The sequence below is a fragment of the Nycticebus coucang genome, chromosome 13 (genome assembly GCF_027406575.1).
Source record: "Nycticebus coucang isolate mNycCou1 chromosome 13, mNycCou1.pri, whole genome shotgun sequence".
Classification (NCBI taxonomy): domain Eukaryota; kingdom Metazoa; phylum Chordata; class Mammalia; order Primates; family Lorisidae; genus Nycticebus; species Nycticebus coucang.
This window is the reverse complement of record NC_069792.1, coordinates 2,084,017-2,108,316: the sequence shown is the minus strand read 5'-3', so window position 1 is coordinate 2,108,316 and position 24,300 is coordinate 2,084,017. Positions and strand designations below refer to the sequence as shown.

Here is a 24,300-nt window from a genome sequence, read left to right as displayed (position 1 = left end):
ATTGTTTTCATTATTCCATTTTATTGTTAGTTGTTCTTAGTCTCTTCCTGTGCCTAATAAATAAATTAAAGTTTATCCTGGGTAGTCTGTACAGGAGAAAGTGCAGTGTAGAAAGGATTCCATGTTGCCTGTGATTCCAGGCAGCGACGGGGGTCTTGGGATGTTTGCCTCCCTGAAAGGGGGACTCGCGTGTTGGCGTTTGGACAGAAAACATGACTGAGTGTGATGAGACGTGACTAACAGGAAGTAAGTTATTTTCATATGTTTAAAAATAAGCTTTCCTAAAAGAAATCGCATATGCATGACTTTGCAAGTTTCCTTTGGTGAGTGACTAATGCCATCTTGCTTTGATGTTACATAACCATTCTTGTCCCCAGTTCTCCATTCTGTTTGCCAAAAGTGCAGGTTCCCAAACGTTACCAGGCCTCAGAACCACCTGGACGGTGCATTAAAATAAGCCCCTGCCAGACGATTCTGTCAGAGTAGCTGGCTCAGCAGCTCCAGCATGGCATCCACATTTGAATTTCCAGCAACCTCCCAGGTGATAATGATGCAATCATTCCAGGCATCACTCCTGGAGAAACAGTGGGGTCAAAATGAGACTGTCTTCCTGCTGACCACCTTGTCCTCTAGACTCAGACTGACCTAAGAAACCGTCAGGTGGAACCAAGTTGGAATGCGAGGGCATTCTCTCATCACACGCATGCCGCGTTCAGGGCTTAATGTGACTCAGAGAATAAGGCCGAGAGCCCAAACTGTGTGGTCAGGTGGCCATATCCCCTGAGGACCTATGAAGGGCTCACGGGGGACGGCCAGGAGGAAACGGGCACTCCTCGGTGGAGCCTCCACTCACTTCAACGATTATTTGTACTTCTGGAGATCGAGAAACAATTTTTTATTATTTTCATTAATTCTTTTAATTTAGAAAAGATCAACTCTCTGCGTATGGACGCAGGGAAGCTGCATTTTCTTGGCTCTGAGGCAGCAGGAGTTTGTGGAAGCTGCGGGAAATGTTGAAAGAGCAGGGAAAAGTCCTCGTATACGTTTCGTGGTCAGGATACTTTGAAAATTGTCCATAGAACCCTGCTAAATGTCATGGAAGGCATCCAGTTTTTTGAAATTCAGATTTGCAGATGTGAGTCAGCTTTTTATGACAACAGATGACAGACTTTAACCTTTGCCCTCTGAACCTCGTACTAGTGGACATGAGGATTTCCACTGTTTTTGCAAAGCCACCATCAGCAAAACGGTGCCTTCCTCAGTGCCACTTTGCTTGTTTTAAATGTGTAAGTTGGGTGGCACTGGCACTGAGGCCCAGTGGGTAGGGTGCTGGTTCCATATACCAAGGGTAGCGGGTTCAAACCCGCCCCGGCCAAACTGCAACAAAAAATAGCCGGGCGTTGTGGCGGGCGCCTGTAGTCCCAGCTACTGGGGAGACTCTGTCTCTTAAAAATAAAATAAAATAAAATAAAATAAAATAAAATAAAATAAAATAAAATAAAATAAAATAAAGTGTAAGTCTGCCAGTCTCAATGAGGATAAAACAAACTCTTCTGTCCCTCATTCCTTACCTATTCTAACCCGTGCCTGTGAGTCCCCGCAGACACAGATTGTCTAACTGTGGCACTCGTGGGGGAGATGATTAAGGACTAGATGATTAAGTCCCAAGCATTAGTGTCACTGCTGCACCTCACAGACTCTTGGTCTCCCTCCCGCCTCCCTCACCTGTTCCTCTCCACAGGCTCCTTCCCAGTGAATGTCAAACAAGTTTAATTCCTCCTGAGCCTAAAAAGACTCTCACTTCACTGCCTTATCCAAGGCTAATGGTGTTGCTCTTCTGTTGACGGCCAGCCTTCTTAGACTCGTGTTGAGACAGTTCTCCTACCACATATTTGCTGAGAACATTAACTGGGTGGTTCATATGTTTTTGTTTGCTGTGCTTGTGGGGTTTTTTGGGGGGTGGGGTGGGGTTACTGCTACAATCACTCTCATTAGGTGCTTACCTCTCACTGGGCCAATTCTGAAATACTCCCCTGACACAGGGGTCCCAGAGTCCCCTCCTTGCTCCTCACTGTGTGAGAGTGACTTAAAAGTAGAGATCAACCCAAGCAATCCTTCATTTGATCAAAAGTGCATATTTTGGGTTTGGCCCTGCTGGGAGCATGGGTGACACAGACACTAATTATTTTGAACCCCACATATGCTCTGGCACCAGAGCACTTTCTGAAACCACAGGTGGTAAATGGTCCTGCATAGGCAAATAAACAAAAGAGCAAAATAAACAGAAAAGCCAACCTCCGGGCAGGCTGCAGCTAATCTGTTCTACCCAGTTCAACCCAGTCTCATCCAGTACGGTGCACCGTGAATTGGAGACCTTGGCCCAGTTCTGGGCCTCCTTTGAGGAGGTCTGTCAGCACCAGGGAGGCCCTGTGAGGCCCTGCGGCTCTTGCTGGTTAACTAATCTGCCTGGATTTTGTTGTTGTTGTTGTTGTTCTTGTTTTTGCTTTTACTGGCTTCCCAAGATTTGGTGGCACTTGCTCTCTCGCATCTACCCTATAACCCCTGCGTGTTGATAAGACTTCCTGGGGAAGTGCCAGCTCTGGTCTAGCTGCCTTCTCAACCCGAGTTAGGCCTGTCTCCTCCACACCTTGAGGCATGGTTGGGCACTTTGCCCCCTGCAGCCTAAAGCATCTTGTACAAATGTCTATTGCAGCATTTCATAGGCATCATTATCTCATTTACCTGCATAGCGGCCCAAAGAGTTTGTTCCTTTCTCCATCATGATGGTATTACTTCCCCCATGCTGAGCCCCACAGAGGTCCTACACCTCACTAAAAGAACACACTGACAAAGCCATGGGGCTTGGAACCTCAGTCACTATGTGTTCTTTACATCATGATGTCTACTTAGGCGTATGATGATTTTTTTAGGTTACTGTTTTGCTCTTTAGAATTATATTTCTTTAAAGTAACTCTCAATATCCCTCTGTAGAATCCAGGACACATGTACCACATACCAGGGGCAAACAGAAGGTGCTTAGTGGGGATTAGGACTGATTGTGGAGCCCCTAAGTCACCACTGCACACTTCATGCCTGCCGTCGTCCCAAGAATGCCCGTGTTAATTAATACTTATAGAAAATCTCTTGGGGTGGCACCTGTGGCTCAAAGGAGTAGGGTGACGGCCCCATATGCCGGAGGTGGTGGGTTCAAACCCAGCCCTGTCCAAAAACTGCAAAAAAAAAAAAAAAAGAAAGAAAGAAAGAAAAAAGAAAATCTCATTAGTTTCATTAACTACATGGGGAAATACATTTATCAAATTAAATATTATAACAAGGATTTGAAGAAAGGAGTCATTGACTATATATAATATTAATGAGAGAGATTAACAGACATCTAGAATCTGGGAAGGATAAAATGACTCTGTGCTAGTTTTGAAAAGATGGCAAAAAAAAAAAAAAGAGAGAGAGAGATTAAAAATGACAGGGTTCAGATAAAAGTGGTGAGAAATGACAAAGTAGGCAGCAAGCCTTGTAGGAGTCCTCAGGATTTTGTGGGCATACCCAATAATTGAAACTGCGGTTCAAATGCAGCCTTCTCTGCCCCAACCAAAGAGATTCATCGCTGTAGGTTACAAAGGCTCCTCATCACACTTAGCAGGCCTGTAGACTACAATTTTAGAAACTCGTGATTTTGCTTGTATCTAAGATTTTCAGGGTAAAAAATCTATTCATAATAGAGTTTAATATTTCCCCATCAAATTTCTTAGACTCTGTGGGCTTATCAACGACACAAGTAAATTCCTTTTTACCCTACGTAAAGAACAGTTTATTCAACAATCCCAACTGCTTTGGATCGTGCATTTATAATGTCCAGTCTCCTCCCTACCACAGCTTATCAGATCACTACTCATTTATCCATACAAGAGGATCATCTCTATGTTTTTGAACAGCAAAATTGTTTTCTATTTCTTTAAAACTTCCCCCACATCTTGAAAACCGAGACCTGCATTTCTGCCTCAGGTGCTGGTCAAGAGGGTCAGGGGTCATCTTTTGTAGCTTGTGCTACAGCAAATGTTTCATCTGAACTGTCAAAACAGAGGCAGAGGGAGGTGGAGGTCCTAGTTTTGTCTTCAGTGGAGATGGGAGATTAGAGTCATTAACCATATTTGAAGGACAATACTCCTTCTCCTTTAAAAATTCTGTTTCTGCTACTATTTGAAAAAATTTGGAATTTTTAGGCAAATGGTCTGACATTATTTCTCCTTCGCTGGCAAAGTAATAAATCTCCTTTTCCTTCTTAAAGCACTTGTTTTTCCGACGTGGCTTTGAGAGCAAGTATGGAGTTTTCAGTAACATTTTCAATATGCTATCTGCTCGCCAATAAAAAGTTCTTTTGTTGAAATATATGACATCAGAAACAAAACAAAAGCCCACACAGATGAATGGTGTGTCTAAATAAAGTAGACAATAATTATTACAAGAAGAAAATATTTTACATATAAAATATATTTCAAGAAGAATGCAATTGAAAGTTTATTACCCTCCAAATGATTGCACTGTGCCCAGTAAAGTTTATTACCCACAAAGGTAATTAATAAACCCGGCTTGGCTGTGTTTGCATTATGAATAGCCGCTGCCAGCGGGGGAAGCCTTGCCTCTGCCTCCTACCTCAAGGAGAGCTGGGGTAAATGTGCCCAAACCAGCCCAATACACTATCACGGGAACTTCACCTTTTCCAATTAAACAAAACATGAGGAATAAAAGGTAAAAATGGAAGAGCTGAACGGATTTACAGCAAAGCAAAATATGTTCCTTTTGTATTTCAGACTTGTCAATGTGCTGTAAGAAATAAGTGTCTCTGTTCCGTTTAATACTCAGTGAGAAGGGAGACTTACGGGGAAGGATGAAGCAAAATGGCACAGAAGGCCTGACTGGGCTCTGATCTTTTCCTAAAGGTCAACAATATGAGCGATTATTAACCTGGTTGTCAAATTGCCATCTATTTTAATGTTGATGTCTGAAAGGTGTAAGCGGCTGTGCCCAGAGACGAGACAAGAGAGCAGATGTTCAAGCCAGGTTTATTGAAAAGGGAGGGTGACCTGCCTGGGCAGCAGATGGGAGGTGGCTCTGCGACCCAGGGCTGTCAGAGACCCCTTTACATGGGGCCCTCAGGAGTGGGGACATGCCACAGCTTTCCCAGAAGGCTTCGGTGGGTTGGTGACCTTTGGCAGGAACTTCTTGAGGGTGAGGCTCACTAGGTCTTTTGTTTTAGGAGGCGAGGAAGCGGTGGAGAAGGAAGGTTCCTATGTGGCTGTGTTAGGCCCCAACAATATCGTAGCCACTTTTGTAAAGATTACAGTTTTTTTTGTTGTTGTTTGTTTTTTTGCAGAATCTCAGTTTTGCTCAGGGAATAAAATAGCATTGCTGTTCAGAGAGCACCTTTCTGCGTTTTGGCACACGTGTCAGTATTTTCTTCAATGTTTGGCACACGGTGGAAGGTCAGCACGGGAACCCCATCTGGACAGCAGGGTGCCCAGCCCCGTTCTCCGCTCCTTCCTCATTGCCATAGTGCGCTCGATTCTTGATGTATCCTTGTATATTGGGGGGATTATTTGATTTTGCTTTTTTACTGAATGTTGTAGCCACAGTTTTATCAGGGCACTCTTGCTTTTTGAACTAGGAGGTTCATAAGGTGTCTTGAATGAATGCACGGATGGAGAAATGGATCAGTGGTGCCTAAACAGTTGACAAAAGGATGAACAATATGGGAAGTATAGTAAACTGGACCACCGCTGACAAAAAGTGGAAGTAAAAAGAGTGCATTAGGAGCTCCCTCAACTCAGGCAATGTTCTTCCATCTTAAGAGAAGACAATGTATTTCATATACTTCTGCACATTTATTTGTGTTGGCTGTGTTTATAAACCTATCCTTGACAGCCATCCTCTTTCAAGACTGGATATCTTGTATCAGAAAAGGAAACTTGCCTAATATTCTTCAAATACGAGTATATCAGAAAGACAATGGAAACTATTTCCTATACCTTTATTGACAACATTTTGCATATTATAAAATTCACCCATTTAAAATGTTCACTTCTTATTTTCAGAGGGTGTGTAACCATGACTACAATCAAATTTTAGGACTTTTATCCATAACCGGAAAGAAATGTCACGTACACCAGCCATCACTCTTCTGCCCTGCTTTTTCCTCACCCTTCCCCTGGGTCCAGCTTTGTTGACCATTACTGTTTGTATCTGAGTATTTGCCCATTGGAGACATTTAAGAGAAAGAGTATCTGTCACACCATATGTGCTCTAACGCAACTACATTCCTTCAGTGAGCACAATGTTTTCAAATTTCGTCTGTGTGAGCCACATACCAGCCACTATTCCATCCTATGGATATTCCACAGTAGATTTAATTTATCCACTCATTGGTTGGTTGACAGAATATTTCCACTTTGGGGCTATTAAGAATAATGCTCTAAGGCTTCACATACAACTTTTTGCATGGACAAGTGCTCATTTCACGCGGGTATATACCTAGGAGTAGAATTGCTAGGTTATCCATATATGACCATTCTATGGTTAAGTTTTTGAGGAACCACCGAACTTTTTTAACAGAGGCCTTCACCAGTTTACACCCTCAACAGCAACATACAAGGTCTCCACATCTGGCCAACACTTGCTATTTTCTGGGGCTTTTTGTTTGTTTGTTTGTTTGCAGCCATCCTAGCGGGTGGGAAGTGAAGCTGTGGTTTTAATTGCATTTATTCAATGGCTAATGCTATATACCTTTCATACATACTTATTGGCCATTTGTATATCTTCTTGGGAGATGCATCTACTCAAATTCTTTGCCCATTTTTTGGCTTGTTTTTGTTTTTGAGTTGTGAAAATTCTTTATATACTAGGTACTAGACCCTTAGATATGTGACTTAAAAATACATTCTCACATTCTCTGCATTATGTTTTACTTTCTTGGTCTTTTTTGACATATAAGTTTTACACTTTGATGAAGTCCATTTTACCTATATTTTTTCTTTTTGCTTTTTTTTCATAAGTAGAAAAACACTAATGTATAGTCATGAGGGTTTACTCATGTGTTTTCTTCCTGGAGTTTTATTGTTTTAGTGCTTACATTGTAGTCATGGTCCATTTTGTGTTGGTTTTTGAATAAAGTGAGAGTTAGGAGTCTAAGTGCATTCTTTGCATACAGATATTCAGTTATTCCAAAAAAAAAAAAATTGTCAGCAAGAATATTCTCTCCCCATTGAATGATCTTGGCTCCGTCATCATAAATCAGCTGAGTGTAAATGTGAAGGTTCATTTTTTTTTTTTTTTTTAACAGAGTCTCAACTTGTCATCCTCCGTAGAGTGCGGGGGCATCACAGCTCACAGCAACCTCCAGCTCTTGGGCTTAGGTGATTCTCTTGCCTCAGCCTCCCGAATACCTGGGACTACAGGTGTCTACCACAACACCTGGCTATTTTTTTGTTGCATTTTGGCTGGGGTCAGGTTGGAACCTGCCACCCTCAGTATATGAGGCCAGCGCCCTACCCACTGAACCACAGGCACCGCCCTGAAGGTTCACTTCTTGAGTTATCTGTGTGTCTCTCTTTATGCCAGCATTTCAGGATATTCATTACTAAAGCATTGCAATGGTTCACATTGGGAAAGATGAGCATTCCAGTGATGTTTTTTCTCAAGGCTATTTTGACTATTAAGGGTGATTATCTTCCCATATTTTATGAGCATCATAAAAATATATGTAAAACAGTTTCTAGGGATTTTTTATAGGAAATATGTAGAATCCATAGATTAATGTAAAGAATATTGCCATTTTAACAATGTACAGTATTTGATTGATGAACATGAGTTTTTCGTTCATTTATTTAGAAACCTTTTAATTTCGTTTACAAAGTCTTACATTTTTCAGCATTCCATGTTCATTTGAGAAAATTTAAATTATGCTGTTTTTAAGTGTTGGGTTCTTTGGGTGCCTGTTGGATACCTGGGAAAGGTGCTGCCTTGGACCAGGTCTTCTCAAGGAGACCACAAGGACACACCCACACTTCTCCACGGTGATTCGCTCTTAGGAACTCATAGACTCAACTTCCTGGAACCTGAAAATTTCCATTTCTGTGAAATCCTATAGTTCTATGGGGGCTAGAATAGCATCTCCTACTTGATTCAAACTGACCAATGAGAAAGGCACCTGTGGGTTGGAACTTTTTGACTGGAAATAAAATGGGAAAGACCAAGCATGCAGGAGAGCGTGACCATTTTGAATTCTTCTATACTGTTTGCTCTGCTGGCTGCAATAAAGCCCTTCCCCTTATAAACCTGGTGTTCGGGTGCTCTTCCTCTCCCTTAGGCCTCGTTTTCCTGCAACAGGCCTAGCTATCAGCCACCTCCCCCCTCCTCCTCAAGTTCTCTTTACATTTTCACTTTAACCTCATTTACTTTCTTCCTCCAGTTTCTGATATGGGGGCTGCTCAGTCACAGATTCCCCTTTCTTCACCTTTAAACTGCTTTTTCACTCACTTCTTGGCTATTTCCTGACCTTAAACCTAAACGCCTCACCTTTTTCTATAGTACTGCCTGGCATACGTACAGACTGGACAATGGCTCACAGTGGCCGGGATAGAGCACATTTGACTATCAATCCTTGCTGATCTCAGTAATTAGTGTTAGGCACATGGTCAGAGATTTCCTACATCCAGGCCTTTCTCCTCTCCTGTAACACTCCTTTGTTCGTCTCGTGAACCTTCCCAGATTTTCCGTTCACTGGCCATGCCACCCCTCCCTGAGCCATCTGAATCTTTACTATCTTCTTTTGACCCCACAGACAATCCTCCTTGTTCTGCCCCTCCACAACCACTCCTCCCTGAACCTCGTTCCTCCTCGCAGCATATTCCTACCCACAGAATTCCATCCCCTTCCCCTCTCTCCACCCAACCTCCCCCACGTGTGGTAGAGAGAGACAAGATGGCAGAATCAGGAGAGAAAGGAAACACGGCAGACCCAATTTCCCCCCCTCATACTAGGTCTGGCTCCCTGTTAGGCCTTCTATTTCAAGACCACCGCAACCTCTAGACCCACTCCAGGAGGTTGTGGGAATGGAAGGCATCGTCGGGGTTCACATCCCTTTTTCTCTCTCAGACCTGTCCCACATAAGTCAGAAACTAGGTTTGTTCTTCACAGATCCCACAAAATACTCTCAAGAATTTAGATATCTAACACAATCATACGATCTGACCCAGCAGAGTTTATATGATCTCCTCACCTCCACCCTATTAACATACATTTTATGTCTCAGTCTGCACGTGATATCTGGGGGAAAAAAATGTCCAGAAATTCCCCCAGGGCCCTAGATCTCATTGACTAGGCTTTCAAGGTGTGGCAGTGCCTCTCAGAACTCCAGTTATGGGCTTCTGCCATTAGACAAAACGTGGCTACTTCTCAAAACTCCTCTTGGCAATCCAATAATTCTCAGTGGACAGCCTTTCTCTACCAGCACTTTAAAAATTTTGTTTATAATAGATTAATAAGAGAAAGGTTTATTTCCAAATACCATGCACGTGGGGGGAATCACAGAATGATTACCCAAAGTGTCAATGATGGTCAGAGACTTTTATAGATGCCTTTTGGAAGGGAGAGGGGGAAATGTGGAAAGTACAGGTGTAGTAAGTGGTTGCTGGTGGCGGGGATGTGTAAATGGAGAAAAACAGATTGATTTTTAAATTAACTTGAGAGATGAGTATTATGTTTTAAATGATTTGGGACCAGGTCTGTACATCCATGTAAAAAAGGAAGTCAGGGCGGCGCCTGTGGCTCAAAGGAGTAAGGCATCAGCCCCATATGCCAGAGGTGGTGGGTTCAAACCCAGCTCTGGCCAAAAACTGCAAAAAAAAAAAAAAGAAGTCAGCAGCCCCTTTTGATTCCCAAGCAGGTTACTCAGGTTTTATGTAGATAGAGGAGAGGCCTCTTTCAATGCTTCCTGATCATAAGTGGCCTTTACTTCAAATATTTTTTAAATTTTGGGGTAAAATTTCCTTAGCTCCTTCATTCCCCTCATCTGAAACTTCCCTAGAAGTTTCACATATTAAGAGCTGACTTGGTCACTGTGAAGAGAGAGCAGTTTAGTAATTTAGTAATAAGATGTTTGAAAGAGATACAGGAACATAAGCAAAAAAGAACAGGTCCAAACACATTTCTTCACAACTTAGTAAACCCGTCTTCCATTTCTGGGAATAGGTCAATCTAATAGAATCATTTTGCTTTATTAATTTGATGAAGAATATTTATCTTGTCCTTTAAGAGATGTCAGTCCATCACTACTTGCCCTGCTAATTTACATAAAAACATTTTTCTTCAATAACAGCATAAGCTCTTCCTCGCTGAGCTGTCAAAGTGTCTAAGAAGCAGCAATTTTGAATTATAACAGATGCTGGAGTATTAACCTCTGCTTCAAGTGTTCCCAGTGCTTGCATGGTGATGTTGAATTCTTGTTTTATTACCATGGAGAGATTCATGATTGCTCTTTGAATTTCATAAGTTTTAAATATTTGGAAAAAGTATCTTGAGCACTGAAAAGAACTTTGAATTATGATATGCAAGGGAATTTTTTATAATGTCACATTCTCTGCCAGCACTTTGACTAAGTCAGCCCACTGCCTTTTGGATTCCTTGATTTCTGATGAGAAGTCAAGTGTTTATCATAGTCAGAGTCTCTCCTACATGGATCATTTTGGATATGTCCCGGGGGAATCTCTCTGAATTTATTTTACTTGGAGATTGTTGAGTATCTTGAACACAAAACATAACATTTTTTAATCAAATTTAGAAAATTATCAGCCATTATTGCCTCCGATATTTTTCTGACTCTGTCTTTCTCTTCTCCTTCTGTGAATCCCACTACACACACACACACAGGATAGTTGCCCACACTTCTCTGAGGCTTTATTTTGTTTCTCTTCCTCAAACTATATAATCTCTATGACCTATATACAAGTTGTTTTTTTTTTTTCTGACCTTTTAAAATCTGGTGTTTAAGTACTGAAAATCTCAGACTTCAAATTCTACTTTACAACATCAAAATTCCTATTTGTTTTTTTAAAAATTATTATTTCTTTTTGTTTGTTTGTTTGTTTTGTTTTGTTTGTTTTTTGGCCAGGGCTAGGTTTGAACCTGCCACCTCCGGCATATGGGACCGGCGCCCTACTTCTTGAGCCACAGGCGCCACCCCCCAAAATTATTATTTCTATCTCTGTATTGATATTTCTTTATTTTATTTGTTGTTGTTGCAGTTTTTGGCCGGGGCTGGGTTTGAACCCGCCACCTCCAGCATACAGGGCCGGTGCCCTACTCCTTTGAGCCACAGGCACCTCTCACTCTCTGTATTGATATTTCTATTGGGTGAGACATTGTTTTCTTACTTTGCTTTATTTGCTTAGATGTAGTTTCCTTTAGTTTTTAAACATATATATGTGAACTAGTTTAAAGTGTCTTTCTATTATGTCCAAAATCTAATTATTTTGTTAGGACATTTTTTATTTGCTTTCTTTTTTTTGCCTTTGCATAGGGCATACTTTTCTATTTCTCTAAATGCTCATGATTTTTTCCTCAAAACTGGACATTTTAGATTATAACTCGTTTGGTGGCTAAGTTTTCCATATCATAGCTCCCGACAAAGTCTCTTGTTATTGTTATTTTTCTTTCTGTTATTTATTTGTTTGGAAACTTTCCTGAAGAAATTCTATGGAGTCTGTATTTCCTAAAGTGTGTGGCCCCTGAGATTTCCTTTAATACTGTTTTATAAAGTTCTTGCTATTGTTGTTAAGCCTAGTTTCCTAGGAGTCACATCTTAACTGCCGTAATTTAGTGGTTTGCCCGTGATCCATCAGAAGTTTTCCTTGCACGCTTTGCCATCCTTCGCCAGGGTGGCCTGGGTGTGACTGTGCATCTTCCAGCTCAGGCATCTTACCAGGCAGACTTTCTCTTCCAGTTTGTGCAGGGCTTTCAGGTCAACCACAGGGAGTACCTTTTCACTTTCTTCTTTCTCGACCTTTCATAGGTGCACCCCCTCTTAAACATCTGGGAATATGTCAGAGATTTTCAGTAGTCTCTATCATTGTGTTGATCCTGATATTTCTTTTTAAATTCCCACCAGGCTCATGTTTTCCCCAAATGATATCCTAGCCTTAAGTGCCTAAAATGTTAACCAGCAGTTTCCTATTATTTTGGTAATAATATCAGGGTAAACTTTTCTGAGCTGAACTCTGGATCAAGTTAAATAGCTAGCACACTGAGATTTCCTGGGGAGTGCAAATTTATACAAAATATTGACTGTACACCGGGGATATTGTTTTTAATAGAGCTCCAAAAATGGTCACATCTCTTCACAGTCTGCAATGCTCTTGCTCACTGCACCACTAAGCTGGCAAGTGTGTGTGTGTGGTGGTAAGATGGAAATGATGCCAAGCTAGGACACCCAGAGCCTGCTGGCACCCTGTAATTTAATATTTTCTCTTGGATAGATGATCTTCACTTCATTCTGTGGCCTCCCTTCATTTCCAGAGTTTGTATATGGGTTGTATAACTGCTTTGTTGTATTGTTGTTGTTTTACAGGAAATTGAGTTAATAAGAATCCCCTTACTGTTCTTGAACTTTTTTCTCCAACGTAAACTCTTCGGATTCCAAATCTGTCTCTTTCACATGAATAAGTAATAAAACCCCTGGGCCTGTGATTATGTTTACTTTTTCCTCTTAGTAATTTTCCCCAGGAACATACACTGAATATATGTAAAGTTTTATAGAATAATATAAAGAAAAAACATTTAAAAACCACAGTACACCAATTACCCTGATCTGATCACCATATATTATATGTATTACAACATCACCATGTAAACATATTTACCATGTAATATGTACTATTTCAATTTGAAATTTAAAAGTTTCCTAATCTGTAAAGTCTGTAAGGACTAAATGAGTTATTCTAAGAAGTAAACCTTGAAGAGCGTCCAGCGTAACTGAACACAATTATTATTACTTGCTGGTATTGAGCAGACATAATTCCACTATAGAAAGAACCCGAAAGTGCAAAATCTTTAATTTTATACGCTTTAGTAACTTCCTTTTAAAACCAATAGATTGGAAACAAACTAAGAAAGTAAATTTAATCAAGAAGACTTGAGGGAAAGGGGAAAAAAGAGGAGGGTCAGGAAATAAACCATACGACAGAGTATAAACATTACCCATTTCTTATTTGAGTAATGATTGACAGTTTGCAACATTTTTTCTTCAATATTGCATAAATGAGCCTTTGTGGATTTTGAAACATTGGCAACAAATTAAAAAAAATTTTTTTCAGATAAGTTTATGCCAGGCTAATACAGGAAACAATGGCCATGAGAAGAATTTGTTCTCACACCGGGAACATAATGAAACAAAATGGCCCAAACCTCCAGGTGCTGTGCTTAGGCTAATGCTCGGACTACAGACCTCCTTCCTTCAGGATGCGCTTAGGACACGCCAAATTACATTTTCATGCTCCTTAGGTCCAGAGAAAAGTACTCCTAGTTTACTCAAGGAATTCCTAAGGAGCAGTACTTATATTCCCATTCCTATACTAGACACAGTAAGAACATTAAACTCCACAAATAGCCAATATTTAATTTAAAATTCACAAAAGCATGGCAGCTAAAATGAAGTTATACATGTTAAGTGGGATTAATTAGCTATATAAAAATCCGTCCCCGGTCCACAAGCACGCAAGTGACGTGGCATCAGTGTGCAGAGGAATCCAGAAATGATGCTCAGGTAGCTGAGCAACTTTTCAAAGAGTCACATCCAACATCCTTTACAACCAGGCCTGGGGAATACCAGATGTGATTTTTAAAAAATCTGACAATTACGTAAATAATAGGCTGACTAAGAAATTGATTCCCTGTAAGACTGAGGCTCAGTGCCGGTCTGTGGCCTGTTAGGATATATATATATAATATATTTATAACATATACCCCTATATTTGCATGGCTCCCCCATCTGAGTGCCATCTCCTGCCAGATTCCCCCATCCTTGCAAGCCTCTCCCCACTGCTCTGTGGAAAAACTGTCTTCTATGAAACTGGTCCCTTGTGCCAAAAAGTCTGGGGACCACTGCTGGAAAAGACAAACTAGGATTGAAGAATAAAAATTGAAATTATTCAAAAATTACTCAGGACTATTACTCACAGGTTGTGAAAAAACGTCATGGTGCCTCTTTAATACACTGATTTAATTTTGTGACTATGGACAAGCATCTAATCGCCAACAGGAGCTACACATAGCATGCGTTAAGTAACGCATCTGTATAAATCTGAGCATAATCATTGTAAAATCTTATGAGGAATCTAATTTACTCGTTCTAACAAATAAGCAGGACCCCCAGCGGTGCCAACTTCGAGGAGAGAATGTTCTCCTCCCAGGAACACAGAACGGCGAGGATACCCGGGCACGGCAACGCGCCTGCAGAGAGCCACCTGCGGGCGTTTCTCACCATCTCAACTCCTCTCACGGGTCTGATTTTGTAGTGGGTGGACATGCTTTTCAGCTCCACCAGACCAGGGCTTCCTTTCCCTGATGAGTGCTCCAGGGAGGTTGGCTGGGGCAGCTACTTCTATCCCCTCCAGTGGCACCAGCAGGGACCACTAGATAAACATTCAGACCAACCTGCACCATACAGGCTCAGAAATAGAGCTAACAGAGCCCGACAATCAGTCAGGCCAAGACGGTGTTCTAAACTAAACTGGGTGAAGACCTGCTTAAAAAAAAAAAGAAAAATAATAAAAAAGAACTGAAATAGTACCCAGAGTCTCCGAAAGACACAATGACAGTGGACAGTGAAAAATTATGTGTCACACTGAGAAGCAAGAAGATCACAACTTACAGATAAAAGGCATTCCTCCAACACCAGCAACCAGATGAATCACATATTGCAATTATCTGACAAGAATTATAAAGCAATCATCATAAAAAATGCTTCAACAAGCAATTTCAAATGCTCTTGGGTCTACAGCCATACCACCCTGAGCACACTGGATCTGGTCTCACGAAATGCTCTTGAATAAATGAAAAAATATAAAATGTCAGCAATTCATTAAAAGTTACAAAAAAAATACCTTACAGAAATGAAAAGCAAAATGATGGAAATAAATACAATAAACTGGATAGATGTGGTTTTAGTGTGGAGATGACAGGGGCAGAGAGTGAGCTGGGGGACAGGCTCCCAGAAGTTAATCTAAACAGCAGAGAAAAACATACTGAAGACACGGTGAGGACAGCCTCAGGGACCCGAGAAACACCAACCAAACATCCCACATTCACATCAGCAGTCAAATTAATTCTATCGCATGGAGTTTTATGTCTGAATTTCAAATATGCATCACATAATGCCTGAAATGAGGATCTGTATATAGAAACCAACATTTACATTCTGCTTCAAAAATAATGCCATCAGGTAAACATAATTAGGTCCTTATATGTACAGAGTATCATACCAAAATATTGGTATTGGATGCATATAATATTGTATGTATATAATATCAATGCTGTCCTTCCTTCTGCTAACTTTGCAAGATGTTAGGTTCATTCTAGTGGTGGTTCCCCTTTTGATTCTAAGTAGCCGTGGGCCTCGCTGCTTCTGCTTAGAAGGGTTGATGTGGGGGACGGCTGCCTCATCACCCCCATGAGATGGATACTGCCCGCCACCGACGTGCACCAGGGGGCTGGGCAGGATAAAAGATGAAAGGACAGAAGGATAAGAACACGGTAACTCTGAAAGGATGACAGGCATTCAGCTAAGTAACATTACTCTTAGATCAGGCCGCAACAGGACAATAAGAATGAATGGGCCAAGTACCGTCATGATGAGAGTTAACGAGCTAAGTGCTGCGACAAACTGTTTTACTCATCCATTCGTTGCTAGATCTGCATCATGTTCCCTTATTGGTATCTAACTGCTCTTCATGTTACCTATTGGCTAAATTGCTAAATTGCAAGGTTCACTTCTGTAAAAGGGGTCATCGTGACCCCGCACTGGCTTTTTGCTTCTTTTGCCAACTTTCTTTTTGCTTCTAATTGCTAACTTCCAGCCCACCTGTTGGGCCCTTTGCCAATTTTCAGACTAGAAAAACCCCAACTTCAGACCCCTCAATGCTCTCTCACTTATTCTGCTTTAGACTTTGCTGAGACAGCCCTGCGGTTAATAAAAGACTCCTTTTGAAATTCTAATTTGAGTCTGTGGTCCTTATCTCGCCCCATAACAGGATAGAGAATTTCTTCTGGAAGTTATTTGAGATGACTGAGGAAGTTTTTTTCTCCAAAGACCTCAAAGATCTCTACATAGAAATAATTGGAATAGGTCAGGTCCGATGCCAGACACTGTAAGAGCAAATACTGGATGGGACGTAAAGTCCCAGCAATTTGCCCCTTTGGCAGGGAAGATCAAGTTGGTGTTAGCAAAAGCAAATTGGCAGAGAGGGGTGGAGCAGTTAAGAAGAGGAGGGAAGAGGTGCTGGGGGGCAGACACAGTGGCTGCCACAGAGCTGCAATTGTACAAATCCTACAATTTTGTACAAATCTTCTAATCCTGAAAGGAACTTAATCCCAGTAACCATGACTTGCTATGAAATTTGAGAAACCTCCTTGTAATATTCAATGATTTTTTTTTATCTTCATTAAAGAATGGTATTGTTAAAAAAAAAAAAGAAAGAAAGAAATTTGAGATACCACCACTTCTCCTGAAATCTGAGAAACCACCAGTTTTTGTTATGAATGTTTAAAGTGACTGTTTCCCAAACTTACTAGGAGTTCCAGAATAAACATCTTTTGGAAATTATTGATCTCCAATTTACATGAAATGAGTTGGCCAAATGTAGATTAAAAATCCACAGGGCAAAAAAGAGACTAGAAGTTCAAGTTGCTGAATTTTCATTATTACAATCACTTGAGAGAGTTCTGCTAAAGCTTTGTGGACACTGTCACATCCCCCCTTCAAAAATCATTAACAGTCACTTCATATCATTCCCAAAGAAGACTGCAAATTCAGGCTCAAGGATAGTGAATAATACCCCGTCATTCCACGGACATAACATTTTTCTGATCTCAATCTATGTGCTGCTCAACGCTACCATAATGTGTACCCTTTTTCAAATCTTGAAGATTAAAATAAAAGTCCTAACACAATTTAGGGTTCTTGGCAAAGTCTTTTTAACCAAAACAATAACCATCGGTCAACTACAAATGCAATTTGCCTCTCCTGGGTTGTTCTGGATGGAGCCCAGACTCGGGGACTAGCGTAGAGACACCAGGAAGGATTATTCCAGTCTCCCTGAGAAGGCCAAGTGAGCAAGCAATTTCCATTTGGGCATTTTCCAGAAATAAAATGAACAAATCAGGTTTGTTCCCCCTGGAGTCATTAACACAATGTTTTAATACAGAAAATGACAGATCCTCTTAGAGAAAAATACAAAGTAAGTATCAAGTAATTCCAACAGAAAAATATCTATCTTCTAAATAGAGTTTTCTTCCAAGAAATTCTTTAGGGAAAAAGTAAATTTCACACTATAACATTGCTTTTTAATTAAAGTAAGACCAAAAAAATCTTTCCATAAATACATCAACAGTTGAAATGTGTTGTTTTATTCTTGAATTTAAATGTATCTTTTAAATTAAATAGAATGCTTTAGTTTAAGAGCTTAATAAAAAATGACAATTATTGGGGTTTCCATGAATATTTTACTAAAGTTTCTGATGTTCATACAGGACCACCATAATTATTTGAGGAAAAAAAGAACAGACACTTAATCTTCACTTCTGTTTTACATAATAAGAAGAAACAATTTTCTTGCCTCTTATTTTCAATAAAGATAAAATGCTGTTACATTTTATTATAACAGCTGTATTAAGATAATTCATATTTCATTAAATTCACATTTTGAAAGTATGCAACTCAGCTGTTTTTAGTATTCATGGAGTTGTATAACAATCTCCACAATCTAATTCCAGAACGTTTTAATCATTCAAAAAACACACCTTGTATTCAACGTTGGCCAGTCCAGTCTCCCATCTCAACATCCCCGCACAGCCATTAATCTGCATTCTGTCTGGGTAGTTCTGCCTCATATAAATGAGATCATACCACACGGGGGCCTTAGCGACTCGCTTGTCTCTCCGAGGGTGATTTGTGACAGGTCTATCTGCATTGTGGCCGGCCTGTGCCCTGCTACCCACTGCTGCTGGGTGATATCCGGTCCTCTGACTCCCTCAGTTTATTTCTACATCTGCTAATGGACATTGGTTCGCTCCTTACCTTTTGGCTATTATAAATTATGGTATTATGAACATTTTTGTGCACATTTTTGTGTGAGTAAATGTTTTAATTTCTCTGGGATTTGTCTGCAGTAGTGGAGTTACTGAGTCATATGGTAACTTATTTTGTTGTTACACAGTGTTCAGATCTACCCAATTTGAAGGAAGTGTTGCATATAATCTCTAAAATAACTTTAGAATTTAAACCAGAAGAAAGCTTACAGGGCAGAAACAGAAAAACTGAGAAACCCTCCCAATATAGTTTCATATTTCTTTCCAAAACAAAGGGAAAATTATACTAAGATATTAAAATTGCATTTATGAGTTTTTTACTGTCAAACTTAAAGGACTGTTCATATCCTAAAATATTTCATGGTTATGATTAAAAAATACTTCAATCACCTTTCAGAGAAATAGTCCCTATTAACTTTTTCTTTTTTCTTCTTATTTCTTTCACAATTTGAAAGGTTAACTGAGTGTACTATGGTCACATTTATTGACATTTCTGGCTGTTTTTACTTTGCCTCACTCCTCAAAAACTGGATTTTCTTACTAATACTGTTCCAAAGTGACACACTTGTACGGACAGTGCATGGGTCTGTGTGTGTATATAGAGTACTTAAAGATAGTTACAACAGACACCTGCAGAAACCACTGGTCATATGTACACCCTTATCTGTCACAGTGTAGCTGGGGAAAAAAAGAAAAGAAAAAAAAATACGGTGGATTATCATGACAGGTAAACAGGACTGGCACATGGTCATGTAACTTGAAGGGGGAGAAAGCATTTGAAGTTGGGCCTTTTGAAAAATACCAACTTTATGACAAGTCACCTTTCCATGCTACTGACTCAGACTCATCACTTCATTTGTCCCCGTGTTTCCTCAGAGTTTCCAAAGAAATTATTCTGTGATAGGGCTTTCAAGCGGCATATGTCATCATATGGCAAGTGTGTAACAGGCCTGGTGAGACGCCAGGCGCAGCTGGAAACAGTCTTGGCCTAGGAGCCCAAGACCCCTCCCAGCAGACTCCTGGCTTCATTGCCTCACCGCCGCTGGCAAGCGCTTACTTTTTCTTAATGTTCTTATCTATGGAACATGGTTCAGTTCTTCTTCTCAAGGAAGTTTGTATAAATCAAATAAACCGATACTTGTGAAATTGCTTTATAAAACATACATTTTGCTGCAAACAAATTGCTCCACCTTCAATAGCTGTATGGTTGCTGAGAGTGTGATGTCCAGGGTGGAAAACTTTGTTTATTTAAGGAGATTGAGTGAAGCTATTCCACTATATCTGAACTTGCAGATCTGAAAGGACCAGAGGGTGGTCAGAGCCCAGAGACACTCAACAGCCTGCTACTTCCTGACACTCAAAGGGAAGTCATTGCTGCGTTTCGACAAGCACTAATCAAATCACAGAGGTTTACAGCAATGAGAGAACGTAGGCTTTAAGTTTACAACTATCTACATGATGATGTGTAGGTTGCTGTGTGTGACGGGACGCCTGCCTTATGTGTGCAGAGGGGTTGTTTAAAAGCCACAAAATGCTGTGAGCATGTTGGTGCCTCGGTGGTAACATGAGTTAGAAGTTTTGATTGTGTTAGATAGTAGATGACAAGGGTCCTCGCCTTCCCCAAACTCCAGCCCAGGTCTTCTGGGCCTTCATTATGACCAGGCCTCAAGCTCGGCCTAACAAGACTTGAACAAACAGTAATGTGTCTCTCGCAGCTCTAGGACACACCCTAGGCTGACCCTGCCCCTCTTCAGTGCCAGCTAAGGAAAGCCCAAGGCTGCCTGAAGAGTCTGCCGTTTGTACCACCAGCCCCTGGAGGGGCGGACGGGCTGCAGCCTAACTCCAGTGATCGCCAGTTAGCAAACCCAGATTTGCTTCACAGGGACCAAACCCCTCTCCACGTCCTGTAATTTTTCGCTTCCCCAATTCTACTGAGCCCCACACCCCTACTGGCACCCTCATTCTCTCTTCAAATCACCAGTCATCTCTGCACACATCAGTTCATGCTAAACACTCTTAACTCCTACGATGGCATATGATTGATGAAGATCTGTCCTTGCTACTTTAACTGGTGTCCTGCTTTGCTTATCTTTGCAATAAATTTTCTACAAAGAAAGTAGAAGGAAAATAGAAGGCAAAGGACAAGTTTCAGCAACAGAATCTCTTGCCTCTGACCATGCTCTGATCCTTTCAGATCCGCAAGTTCACATATAGTGAAATAGTTTCCCTCAATCTCCTAACCCTGACATGAAGGATAACCTCTTGCCCAAATCTATAGGAAACTAACAAGAATGGAAGGAAATATGATAACTAGAAGGAAGCAGTTACTTCTGATGTGTTTGCAAAACACAAACATATGTCTTACACGTTTACATGACATTGAGGGGCACAAAAGAATGGAAGCTTGAATTACAGGAGCCAAGGAGAATATTTGACATTGCTTATGAGAATCAGCGTGGAGCCCTGGGGGCCAGCTCGTCTCAGGCCAGGCTCCGAAGTTTGTTTTTTACAAAATTGTCAAACTCCAGACACTGCTGTTGCTGTGTGGGGGCTGAAAGTGGAGCAGAGTAAGAGCAAGGCAAAAGCAGAACATGAGGAAAAGAATGCCCTTCCCAGAGTCCCAGGGAGAACAGGTGTGTGCAGAGTGCACCTGGGTGCTCCAGAGGCTGGCGTTTAAAACTCACAACAGTAGAAACTAACAGATTTTTTAGAAATATGGTTGATGACACTTGTGCTTAAATTTGAACTATAATAATGTCAGTGAGGGGAAAAAGAACACCAGAGAAGTTTTTGCTATGGATATTAAAAGCCCAGATATAAGCAATTAATCATTTCAACATGACGACAGGAGGGAAAAACAGAAGCAGATCTTGTAATGTGAAACATGAAAAGACAACGGCTTGGCTAGGTTGGCACAGTACTAGTTGTGACGGTCAGAACCAAATGAAAAATAAATGTCAGATGAGTGAATGGACTTTCTCTTAGCCTTACCAAGCTAAGCTATTATTTCTCTTGGAATAAGGAATGATTAGAAGTTAATACAAGCTAAGATTATTCTATTCAACAATATTTATTGAACCAGGAACATATCAAAGTCCCAGGGATACACCAGGGAAAAAATAGGGGGAAATTCACCCCAGTTCTGTTGGATTGTGCATGCTAGTGGGGGCACGCATACTTTAAGCAAATAAAAGTAAGCAAAACATTTAGTGTAGTTAGTATGCCAGTTACCAACAAGTACCATGGAGGAAAGTCAAGTGGATGGTAGTAACAGGCAGCACGGATTCAGCTGGAAAGTGAAGCACTGGTCTTAGCAATGGCATCTGAGAATGCCCGGCCTGGCCCTGAAGGTGACATTGGGGCTGGCCAGGAGGGAACAAGGGGGAGAGTCAGGCAGACATCCCAGGAGAGGGTTCCAGCCAAGGTCCCACGTGGCCCTATGCAATATTCACAAAGAGTGTGGACGAGTGGTCAGACTCATCACAGGCCATTGAGACAACTGCAGCTTCAGGAGAGTGAGATGGAAAGTCACTGAGAGGCAGCAATCAGACTCGAAATGGCTTTATTTTAACACGATCACTTGGTTTGTGTCAAGAATAGACTGGAGGGGGGAGGGTGATGGCAGAGGCAACGCAGCACTCTGCCTCCAGTCAGAAGGCTGCAGCAATGGTCCAGGCAAGAGAAAGCGCTGGGTTGGATGAGACGGTGCAGAGAGACAGAGAGAAGAGGCAGATTCTGATGTATTTTGGGAGAAGAGCTACTATCTTAATGGAGAAATGTAGAGGGAGGGAGAGGAAAGACTTCTGACTTCAGCAAATGTGAAAACGGGCACAGTAAAGAAAATTACAAAGGAATCGGACTGAGAGTAAATGTCGAGAATTAAATGTGGACACTTTAACTTTAATATTTTTGGACATCCAAGGAACTATGTGGAGCCACATGCACAGTTACCATCGTGTGACAATGTTTTGATCACTGATGGACGTGCGCCGCCATGGTCTTGTAAGATCACGGCACAACACGTTACTCAGGGGTTCGTGGTGGTGCTGGTGCAAATGTGCCTGCTGCACGGCCAGTTAGGACTCTAGCGTGTATTATTATTATTGTGTATTAACTACATAATACACAAGAACGATACCACATGACCAGGGTACTGGTTTATATATTTATCATACTGCACTTTTATCATTATTTTAGAGTATACTTTTACTATTTACATAAAAGTAAACTGTAAAGCAGCCTCAGGCAGGTCCTCCAGGAGGTGCTAAGAATAAAATAATGCTGTCACCAAAATGAAAAAAAAAGAAGAAACTAAGAAAAAATCACTAGGAAGACTGAAGGACAACCAGGATACAGGTCTTTTTTTTTTTTTTTTTTCTGGAAGTCAAGTTATAAAATACTTTATATGTATACATACACTAAGAAAGGAAAAACTGTATTAAAATTGTAATACTCGATGCATACCAAAAGCATTTGTTATTTTGTGTATCTGTTATCATTGCAGAAGTCAGGCATGACCTGAGCATTACAATTTTAATACAGTATTTTCCTTTCTTAAAAATCTGTATCCATTTTGTGACATCCTCCGTATTTCTAAAATAAAGCAGTGATCAATCTTGACAAATACGCTAATCATTAACCGACTCCCACTCAGGGGAATACTAAGAATTGGTTACTGTTTGGTCAGCATAAAGCTCAGTGGTGCCCTTGAGGAAGTTGAGTGATGGAGTGAGGGAGAAATATGACTTGAAGGGGCTCAGAGAAATAGCGCATGGGGAAGAAATTGGGGACACGCAGTGGATGAGAGGAGAGAAATAGGTGGTAGTTACAGACGGTCCTTTTTCAGCTTTTTTTTTTTTTTTGATGGAACCAACAACAGTATGTTTTTAAACTTATGGGAATAATGCATTAAGGCAGAAGGATAAAGGGTACCCATGAAAGTGGAGAAGTTCTGGAGACTGTTGCCCTTGACTAGACCAAAGGGAAGGAGGAACAATGCAGAAGTGGATGGTGTGGCTACAGACAGCCCCGTGGCAGGTACAGACAATTGCATTAAAATGAGACAGAGCATTCTCACTCCACGGCTCAGATTTAGACAGAGCACAGCTCCGTGGATTCACGTAGTTGCCCAGTTAAAGCAGATCTAACTTAAAATGTATATTTTCCAAGGACAAACTAGGTAAGAGGTTCACAGAAGACTCCCATTAAGAAGCTAATTGTATCTAGGCTGTCCCTCTTTGCACCTACTTTGGATAAAATAAGTACATTAAATACAATTGTTCTAGGATGGCCACAGTCTAAAAAGTCTGCAATACAGGCTTCTAGCTTCAAATTTAAGTTACAAAGCAAGAAACTGTCATACGTCCCTGCCAATATGAAGGCCCCAGGTATGAAAAATTCAAGGTCTGTGAAATGATAGTTGGTAGGACAATAAACTTTCTGATGGTACTAAGTGGTGAAAAGCACTGGCAGCCCATCTAGATAATCGTCAGATAATCTAAAGACTTTTTTTTTTGTAGAGACAGAGTCTCACTGTACCGCCCTCAGGTAGAGTGTCGTGGCGTCACAGCTCACAGCAACTTCTAACTCTTGGGCTTACGCAATTCTCTTGCCTCAGCCTCCCGAGCAGCTGGGACCATAGGCACCCGCCACAACGCCCCGGCTATTTTTTTGTTGCAGTTTGGCCGGGGCCGGGTTTGAACCCGCCACCCTCGGCATATGGGGCCGGCGCCCTGCTCACTGAGCCACAGGTGCCGCCCAATCTAGAGACTTTTAATAAGCATTCTGAATGTCATTTGGTTATTTCTTCTTTTTTTAATGTCTAGCATTTTTAAAAGAACCTTTTAATAAGCATTCTGAATGTCATTTGGTTATTTCTTCTTTTTATAATGTTTAGCATTTTTAAAAGAACCTTTAGAAAATATATTCCAT

General features: G+C 41.0%; 1 protein-coding gene across 2 annotated transcripts in view; it reads right to left on the bottom strand.

Moving 5' to 3' along the window:
* SNTG1 (syntrophin gamma 1) overlaps positions 1–24,300 on the bottom strand; it is a 703,177-nt gene that overhangs the window by 604,364 nt on the left and 74,513 nt on the right. The window lies entirely within an intron of this gene.